The sequence below is a fragment of the Delphinapterus leucas genome, chromosome 2, assembly GCF_059928025.1.
Source record: "Delphinapterus leucas isolate spDelLeu-1000000601 "Yukka" chromosome 2, BTC_Dleu_Yukka2, whole genome shotgun sequence".
Classification (NCBI taxonomy): Eukaryota; Metazoa; Chordata; class Mammalia; order Artiodactyla; family Monodontidae; genus Delphinapterus; species Delphinapterus leucas.
In genome coordinates, this window is record NC_143130.1 from 144,088,142 (window position 1) to 144,098,229 (window position 10,088).

The window sequence follows — 10,088 nt, forward strand, 5'->3', positions numbered from 1 at the left end:
CCTCACCCCTCGCCGGGCCGGCAGCAGGGGAGCGCGGCAGCGGGGCCCCTGCACCCCGGTGCGCCCCGGAGAGAGCGGTCTGTGGCAAGGGAAGGAGAGCGGGAGGGAGGGGAAGGGGCGGGGGTGAAGGAGAGCAAGGTCCCCGAGCTGGGGGCGAGGGCGGCGGGAGACTGGACCCGGCCCACTGCGGGGGTCCGAGCCCGGCCACGGGAAACTTTGCCCGGGTGGGAAGAGCGGGGTGCGTTGAGGGCGCCGCAAACTTGTCAGCGGGCGGGGCGCTTCGGAGATTGGAGCGAGCGCCAGCGAGTGGCGTTTGTCTCTCCGGTTTCTTTGTGTCACCTCCGGTCCCTAGCCCGCCGGTCTGCCCGCCTGGGAAAGGGGCTGCGCCGGGGGCGCGGCCCCCATCCACCCGTCGCCAGCGTCGGGCCCAGGCCCCGGCGCTCGCGGTCCGCTGATTGTTTTCGCTCCTCGCGTCACGCCTGGGCGGGAAAGATTTTGAACGCCGCGTGAGCTAGAACGCGGAGAGCCGCGGCGCGGAGATTGCCAGACCGTGGGCGGCGCGAGGCTAGCCCCGGGTCTCAGAGGACCGGCGGGCGGGGCTCACCGGGCTGGAGAGCGCGAGCGGCCCCGGGGGCCCCGGCACGGTAGGAACCGCGGCGGCCGAGCGCCTCCTCGGCGGGGGCCGCTTGGACGGCTAGGATTATAATTCCATTTCGATTGCTTGGGGTCTTTGTTGTCTGAAATTGCCTTGAGGGTCTGACGGTAGCACCTTCTCCTTTTTGGGTTGTTTTTCTTCTGTTAAAGAGCGAGGGGTGACTTATGTGGAATCTGCTGCTCCAAACAACATTAGCCACCTTATTTGATGGAGGTTGAGCAGTCCTGTGTAACCTTTGCTTTTGTGGACGCCTGTTATTTCCGAAAGTTATTATTTTATCCTCCCCTAGTGGAAGGGAGCGTCTGAGCCAGATGCTAGCAAGCACGATTGTGTACGTGCACCAGCAAGTCAGAGTCAAACCCAGGAGGTTCCTTCTAGCCGCTCAACACTTGTGCATCGTTTTTTTTTTTTTAAAGTTTGTTTGATTTCAAACAACTTTCATCTGCTTTCCTAAAAGTTTCCAGAGCTCCGAAGAACTCCTTGCAGATATTACGTGGTTGTGCTAGGATAAGTCCGACCACTTTTAGGGTTGGGGTTACAGTTAAGCCCCCGAACCATACCTGGCCCGCTCACCACTGGGGTGCCCGCCCTTGAGCCATTGTAAACATCATCGGGTGGAGTGTTCACCTTTTAGGAGATGGAACATTTGGTGTGTTTTTATACTTTAAAGCACCACTCCTTCTTTAGTTACCTTCCCTTTCTGCAAAACTCTTGAGACTCTCTCGGGCTCTTCCTGAGATAATTACTGAGTGGCCTTAGCTGCGTCATCACGCCCCCCACCCCCGCAAGCACCCGAGGGAGAAGAGAACAGGTGCAATCCTCATTAAGTTTTTTCGTGGTGAAAACTCTGGAGATGTCAAAGTAAGTAAAAAGTGAAAATTCTTAGTTCTTTGTCCATATGTTTGAGTTAATGAGCTTTATTTGAAGCCAACAAAAATCAAAGTCAAATCAGTTGGGTCAGCTCAACCTTGTACATTAAGGTTGTTTCTTAAAAAAAATCTTATAAATTTACCCAGTTAGAAATTTACAAGCATTTCAGTGCATTAGTGCTAATTGTGTTTGCAGGATATTGCAGTATGTTTAGAGAACTGAGTCACAATGGGATTTTTCTAGGTTGTGCCCTCAGTAGCATAACTGAGAGTTTAATGTAAAGCTCAAAACTGGAATCAAGTCACGTCTTGATAAGTAAGGGAAAGTGTGAAAGGCAATTGATTCATTTGTCATTACTCATATGTTTTAAATATGGATTTTCAATAATTTCACAAAATTATTTTTTCATTTACTCAGATGAGCTCTTACCATATGCCAGCCACTGTGCTGGACTCCGGAGTTACAAATAATAATAATAACTATTTATGGAATACTTATTTTGTACCAGTAAATGCTTCACATAGGTTACCTCATTCATCTAATAAAAATTTGTTGAATGCTTACAATGTATTGTGCTAGGTGCTGGAGTTATAATAAAGCACAGGACAGCTGTTAGCTGTCTTAGCAAGTCAGGAAGATAGGCAGAACATAAAAGGCATTACTAAACTAATCATAGTTTTTAAAATGTAAATCAGATCACACCACTCGTCCTGCAGTGCAGTGTGTTGTAGGGTAGGAGGTGAGGAGAGGAGGGAGGCGTGGAAGATCAGCAGAGGAGATAGCGTTGAGTCAGGAAAGAGCTTGATAGTGTGTGGATTGATTGGATCTGAGAGTAGGTCTTGTGGGTGAGCACTGTCAGCTGGAGGGAGAGAACAAAATGATGAGAGAGTGGTAATCAGGTGACAGATCATGCAGGGCCTCGTAGGCCAAAGTTTGGATATATTCATATTGAATCCTCATATATACCCTATTGGCCCTATTTTATAGTTTATAAAACTGAAGTAACTTTCTGAGTCTGCACAGTAGGTGAATGGCACAGCCTAGGATAGGAAGCCAGGCTCTCAGTCTCCACTTATATTTAACCACTATGCCAGCATCAAAAGACAGTCCATATCCTGATGGACCTGTTTGTCTAGTGAAGACAAGCCATTGCAATACACACATGGTGGTGCTAGAAAAGATGTGTTCTAGGGGCTGTGGGAGGAGGAAAGCACCTAATTCTGCCTAGGAATGGGGCAGACCAAATTGGGAAAAATGAAAACATTTTTCCTTTTTTTCAGAATTATGAAATGTTTCAGATTAGCTATAATTCAGAAATAATCTTAATGTTAAATGCAATAGCCCATTCTTCAGGGCTTCACTGTGTGTTCTTGAGATCTCGCTCTCTTTTTTTTTTTCTTACTTTCATATTTACCAATTACCTGAGTCATGTGTCCCCTTTCCTACTTTTACAAAATAAAGGATTGTGTCTGGAATACTGTAAAATCACTTATATTTAAAGCCTGTAATTCTTTGTGAAATTGCAGGTTAAGTTCTTTTTTGATTGTTTTTATCTTAAACTGTCTAGCCTTTCTCATTTTGTGTGATAATTTTATAAACAGCTTCATTGAATGTAATTGACATACAGTAAGCCGCATATTTTAGAGTGTTAAATTTGATGAGTTTTTGACTTATGTATAGATCTGTGAATCCATCTTTCCCTCTGGTCCCTCCCTACACCCTGCATCCTTCTTTCCCAAGCACCCAGTGGTAGCTCTGACCCTATGGATTATTTCATATTTTCAGAATTTTATATGACTGGTATCACATAGTATGTTCTCTTTTTTGTCTGGCTTCTTTCACTCAACATAATTATTTTGAGATTCATCTATGTTGTTGTGTGTATCAGTAGTTGATTCCTTTTTATTGCTAAGTGGTGTTCTATTGTATGGGTATACCCAAGTTCATTTATCCATTCACCCATTGATAGACGTTTGGTTTTTCCAAGTTTTTGGCTATTAAAAATAAAGCTGCTGTGAACATTATGTTGTCTTTGTATGGACACCTACTTTCTAGGAGCGGAATGGCTAGATCTATGGTAGGTGTATGTTTAACTTTTTTTAAAAAAAATATTTATTTATTTATTTGGTTGCACCGGGTCTTAGTTGCGGCATGCAGGATCTTCGTCGCCACGTGTGGGATCTTTTAGTTGCGGCTTGTGAACTCTTAGTTGCGGCATGTGGGATCTAGTTCCCTGACCAGGGATCGAACCTGCGTCCCCTGCATTGGGAGCGTGAAGTCTTAGCCACTGGAACACCAGGTAAATCCCGTATGTTTAACTTTTAAAGAAATTCCCGGGCTTCCCTGGTGGCGCAGTGGTTGGGAGTCTGCCTGCCGATGCAGGGGACACGGGTTCGTGCCCCGGTCCGGGAGGATCCCACATGCTGCGGAGCGGCTGGGCCCGTTAGCCATGGCCGCTGAGCCTGCGCGTCTGGAGCCTGTGCTCCTCAACGGGAGAGGCCACAACAGTGAGAGGCTCGTGTACTGCAAAAAAAAAAAACAAAACAAAACTCCCATACTTTCCCAAAGTGGTTGTATCATTTTACATTCCCAAATTAGTGCGTGAGGGTTCCAGTTGCTCTGCATCCTTGTCAACACTTGTTATGGTTAAGCTTTCATAGCCATTTTGTTAGATGTGTAGTGGTATCTCATTGTGGTTTTAATTTGCATTTCCCTGATGACCAATGATGTGCTTATTTACCATCCATATAATATCTTTTTTTGTTGTTGAAGTTTCTTTGCATTTTTTGCTCATTTTTAATTGGGTTAGTTACTTCCTTATTCAGTAACTGTTTTGAGAGTTTTTTTATATATTCTGGATACAAGTCCTTTATCAGATACATGATTTGCAAATATTTACGTTCAGTCTATTGCTCATCTTACATTCTCTTAACAGATCTTTGAAGAAGTTTTAAATCTTACTAAAGTCCAATATATCAATTTATTCTTTTATGGAGTATACTTTTGGTGTTATACCTAATAAATCTTTGCCTAACTCAAGGTCACAAAGATTTTTTTCCTTAGAGTTATAAAACTCATAGGAAAACTCTATAAAAGAATGTAAAACCATGAAGTCTTTCGTTTTACATTTAGGTCCATCTACTTTGAGTTAATTTTTGTTTATGGAGCCGGAATATGGGTTGAACTTTACCCTACTGCCACCAGGAACACTTAACATGTTTTGGAGATGAGATAATGTCTGGAGACAATGTGGTGAGGTGGGGTGGGTGGGCATTTGCTATTGGCATCTAGTGAGTCAAGGCCAGGGATGCTGCTAAAGATCCTACAATGAACAGGAGAGATCCTCTCAACAAAGAATCATTCAGCCGAAATGTCAGTAGTGTCAAGGTTGAGAAACCCTAGGCTAGAGGTTTATCAATTTTATTGACCTCGATGAATCAGCTCTTGGTTTCATTTATATTTTCTGTCTTCTGTTTAATTGATTTTTACTCTGATCCTTATTATTATTTTCTTTCTTCTACTTACTTTGAGTTTAATTTTACTCCTCTTATTCAAGTCACTGTGACCTTTTTTCTTTTCTGATATAGGTGTTTAGTTCTGTAAATTTCCTAAGTACAGTACTGCTTTAGGGAATTCTCACAAATTTAAATAGGGTGTGATTTCATTTTTATTCAGTTCAAAATGCTTAAAATTTTTTCTTTGGATTTATTGTTTGACCTTGAGTTACTTAGGAGTTTTTTTGTTTTGTTTTGTTTTGTTTTTTGCGGTACGCGGGCCTCTCACCATTGTGGCCTCTCCTGCTGCGGGGCAGAGGCTCCGGACGCGCAGGCTCAGCGGCCATGGCTCACGGGCCCACCGCTCCGCGGCATGTGGGATCTTCCCGGACCCGGGCACGAATCTGTGTCCTCTGCATTGGCAGGCGGACTGTCAACCACTGCACCACCAGGGAAGCCCTACTTAGGAGTTTATTACTTAGTTTCCAGACATTTGTGGATTTTCCAGGCCTCTTTCTGTTATTAATTTCTAAATTTAGTTTTCTTATTGTCAAAGAGCATAACTTATATGGCTCAAATTCTTTTATATTTACTGAGAGTTATTTTAAAGCCCAGAATATCATTAATTTTGGTAAATGTTTTGTGTGTGCTTGAAAAGACTGTGTATTCTAATTATACAATGTCAAGGGAACATACCATCAACAAGACATCACTGTTCATGTTAACCTTGATTACCTGGCTGAGGTAGTGCTTGTCAGGTTTCCCTCCTATAAAAAAGTTACTCTTTTCTCCCTGTTCTGTCCTTTGCTTTTTGAGTTGAAAGTCACTATGCATAGCCCACATTTAAGGAGTGGAGAGTTATCCCTCTTCTCCTTGAAGGGTATTGCTTTTTTTACCCCACGTGACAATCTCTGACTTTTAATTCTGGTATTTCGGCCATTTCTATTTAAAATGATTATTGATTGTGGTTCACTTTAAATGTATAATCTTGCAATTTGTTTTCTGTTTTTCTCATCTGTTCTTTGTTTCCTTTTTTCTGTCTTTGATTGGATTAATTGAATTTTGGTCATTATAGTTTATATCCTTTTTTTTGCTTATTAGCACTCATTCTTTTTTTAATTTTTTAATTTTAATTTTTTAACATCTTTATTGGAGTATAATTGCTTAACAGTGGTGTGTTAGTTTCTGCTGTATAACAAAGTGAATCAGCTATACGTATACATATATCCCCATATCTCCTCCCTCTTGCGTCTCCCTCCCACCCTCCCTATCCCACCCCTCTAGGTAGTCAAAAAGCACAGAGCTGATCTCCCTGTGCTATGCAGCTGCTTCCCACTAGCTATCTATTTTACATTTGGTAGTATATATAAGTCCATGCCACTCTCTCTTTTTTTTTTTTTTTTTTAATTTGGCTGCACCCCTTGGCTTCTGGGATCTTAGTTCCCTGACCAGGGTTTGAATCCATGCCCTTGGCAGTGAAACCACTGGACTACCAGGGAATTCCCTACCTGTCATTCTTTATTTTGTTATTTCAGTGTTTGCTTTAGGGTTTATAGTATACATCTTTAACTTATCACAGTTTAACTTCAAGTGTTATATTATACCACTTCAATGAAAGCCTTGTAATAATATATTTCCCATGTCTCTCTGCTTTGTGCTATTGTCATACATTTTACTTTTTGTCTGTGATAGACCCTACACTACATTATTATTTTTTGTTTGAGCAGTCAATTATTTTTTTAAGGGATCTAAATAACAAGAAAAAAATCATATATTGACCCATGGTTACGCAGGTTATATTCTTTGTTTTACTATTATTAAATGAAAATAAAGAAATCATACATATTGAGGTTATTGGATTCATATTTATGAATATATTCTAACTTATAATTTTATTTATTTATTTTTAAAATTTATTTTATTTATTTTATTTTTGACTGCGTTGGGTCTTCGTTGCTGCACGCGGGCTTTCTATAGTTGTGGTGAGTGGGGGCTACTCTTCGTTGTGGTGCGTGGGCTTCTCATTGCGGTGGCTTCTCTTGTTGTGAAGCACGGGCTCTAGGCGCGCGCGGGCTTCAGTAGTTGAGGCTCGCGGGCTCAGTAGTTGTGACACATGGGCTTAGTTGCTCTGTGGCATGTGGCATCTCCCTGGACAAGGGCTCGAACCCATGTCCTCTGCATTGGCAGGTGGATTCTAAACCACTGCGCCATCAGGGAAGCCCTAACTTGTAATTTTAGAATAAACATTAAAGAGGCAGTGAAATTTGGAAATCAGAGCATAGTTCATTTTTTTAAACTAAACCCACTGAGTTGTCATTGAGCTGATCATTGCTGTAATAGAAGGATACTTCAGGATACTGTGGTGTATTACAAGATTCAGAGCACCTGGACTTGGAGAACTCTCCAGACAGGCACTGATGAGTGTGCTGTACTTCTTTTCTTTCCTTTGGGCAGCATTAGGAAAAGGGAAATGGATAGGCAGAAAGAGTCTGTCCTCCCATACTGACATTTTCCAGACCCTGAGAAACTTTGATAGATAAGTGTGAAAGCACTTCTTTCTTTCAATGGTGTATGAGATGAAGAGCACTTGGTTATAGCTCCTCAGGTCAGAGTAACACATTTGACAAAGTGAGCCTCAAGCTTCTGCTTGTCAGTGTCCATATTTGACTGAAAACTCCAATCTGAGATGCAGTTCTAGAACTGGTCAAAATTTGCTATCTACTTGTTGCTTTGGTTCCAGCTGACTTTTAGTTTTCCTTTATCAATGAGTAGCTCCTTTCCATCTGGGTTATGTAAATGTGCTCCTATTCTGAATGTCAATACATTGACAAACACTCAGCTATAAATGAGTGAGAAAACTTAACTCATCCAACAAATTAATTTACTTTGTAAATATTTATTCAATCTGGGCTCTGGCACATTGATGAAAATTTATGTCCCTTGCCCTTCGAAAGCTAACTGTCACATAAGAGAAGGCCCACAAGTAGAGAAGCATGTGTTCCAATGTGGTAATTGGTGGAATGGATATATGAACTGGGCAATGGGAGTAAGCCTCGAGCAGCGGTTCTCAAAGTGTGGTCCAGGAACCAGTAGCATCAAACCTACTGGTTCAGAAACCTAGAGGGTGGGGCCCAGCAATCTGTGTTTATCAAGTCTTCCAAGTGATTCTGATGCACGCTCAAGATTGTGAACCAGTGGCATAGAGGATTAGATGATCTCTGAGATTTTTTCCCCAGGTCCTAATTTCTACAAATATGGTTTAGAAATGTGATATTTACCCCGTTGTATTGTACCTTAAGAACTGTTTTAGCACGAATGAATTGGTATGTAAAACGTTAATGCTATGGGGGTAAAACAGGAATTCAAAATGGTAAAGATATGCCTGACACTGGGACAAAAGTAAATTAGATTTAAAAAAACTTTATTATGAAAAATTTTAAGTACATATTCAAAAGCAGAGATAATAGTGAAATGAACTCCTATGTAAACATTACCCAGTATCAATAGCTATCAAGTCCTGCCAATTTGGTTTTACCTATACCCTCACCTATCCCCCCTGTGCTGGGTTATTTTAAAGTAAATTCCACACATCATATCATTTCATCCATAAATAATTAGATTTTAAATTATTTGAGCTATTAAGTTGCTAGAAATGAATTTGAAACCGATTCACATATAGCCATTTCATGTTTCCATGTTAAATTATAGATAAAGTTTGGAGTTCATTTACACAAAACATGAGTAAAACAAAACAGTAGTGTGGGCAGGTGTATATATACTCCTATTAGTATAAAATCCATTAAAAATAAATATACTGGTTACAACAGTGAAAATATTTTATATACTCTCATCATCATTATAGCAATATATACATTATATTTATAAATAGTATTCCAGAATAGTAAGAAAAAATATATCCATGTGCTACCAAAATTGAAATCCTGTGCTTGAAGGGGAAACTTTAATTTGAAAGGCAAATTTTTAGGACGGATGGTATCATAAAAAGGTTTTGCAGATTTCTAGGCAAATTTTTAATATATTTAAATTAAAATTTCTCATTTCGGCAGTTATGTTGCCTCATTTGGAAAGATAAAGGTAGTCAACGTTTAGGGATGAACAATACATCTTAAAAAATAAATCCACTTATCTTAATCTATATGCTACACACAGTCTTATCAAGGTTAGAGCTCAGGCTATAAGACAGTTCATGTTTGGAGAAAGGGGACAGAATTAACTTTCACAGACTTTTCACAAACAGGTAGAAAACTACCTGTTTTCTCCTACTGTAGCTTTAGAGTACAAGTTGTGATATCATGAGGAAAAGCTGATAGTAATACGACTGAGCTCTTCGTGTTTGGCTGCTTTTGAATGATACATTAATTAATGGGTCGTACCGTAGGAGTTAGCTAATTTTCATTTAAAAATGCTAATTACTCAGAAGTAATTTTTATCTGAAGTGTAAGTTGCAACAAAATAAATAAAGCTGTTCAAGATTGTTCCCCATGCCCCCCAAATAAATTTTAAAAAACCCTACAACTCAAATGCACCTGAGCTGTTAGTACTAAGGTAGGTTATAGTCAATGTTTGATGGGATTGTTTGATAGAATAATGCATGCTAGAGCTTTTAGTTCAAAATTTTGAGCTAGTGATTCAGAAAGAGAAAAATAAAGAATTAACTATAAGTTCTGTTTATAAAGCAGTTAAAGGTGTGTCTTATTATCGTGCTAGTATGTTTACAAAGAAAATAGGTGACTAGCAGTCTCTTCTTTGACTATCTTTTGTAGTTACTCATTTGATGACACTGAGTAAAAATTTTTCCTCTGTTAATGGGACTTTGTTTAAAAGAAAGTATGTTACCTTTGTAGTCTCGGCACTTTTTTCATTTTAGGAAGCTCCAACTCAGTTGTGTAATAATTAATTTTATAAACAGTGTTTAGTCCAGAACTGATCATATTTCCTTCTGAGCCAGATGAAAAGGAACTCCCAAATGTTTATAATCACAGGTTGATGATTTGGTTCCAAGACTCTGTTGGTGATGGTTTCTGAGACTCGGAAGGTAAGCTTGCTTC

General features: G+C 40.3%; 1 protein-coding gene across 18 annotated transcripts in view; it reads left to right on the forward strand.

Moving 5' to 3' along the window:
* Positions 1-10,088, forward strand: part of SYNE2 (spectrin repeat containing nuclear envelope protein 2) — a 348,050-nt gene that overhangs the window by 187 nt on the left and 337,775 nt on the right. The window contains exon 1 of one of the 18 annotated variants that reach the window (XM_089907799.1): positions 230-644. The exons of 15 other annotated variants lie outside the window; for them this stretch is intronic. The gene's annotated coding sequence lies outside the window, so the exon portion shown is untranslated. Of the gene's footprint in view, positions 1-229; positions 645-699; positions 1,517-3,853; positions 10,076-10,088 lie in introns of those variants that run through there. 2 more of the 18 variants (XM_089907795.1, XM_089907797.1) reach the window with 2 other exon arrangements.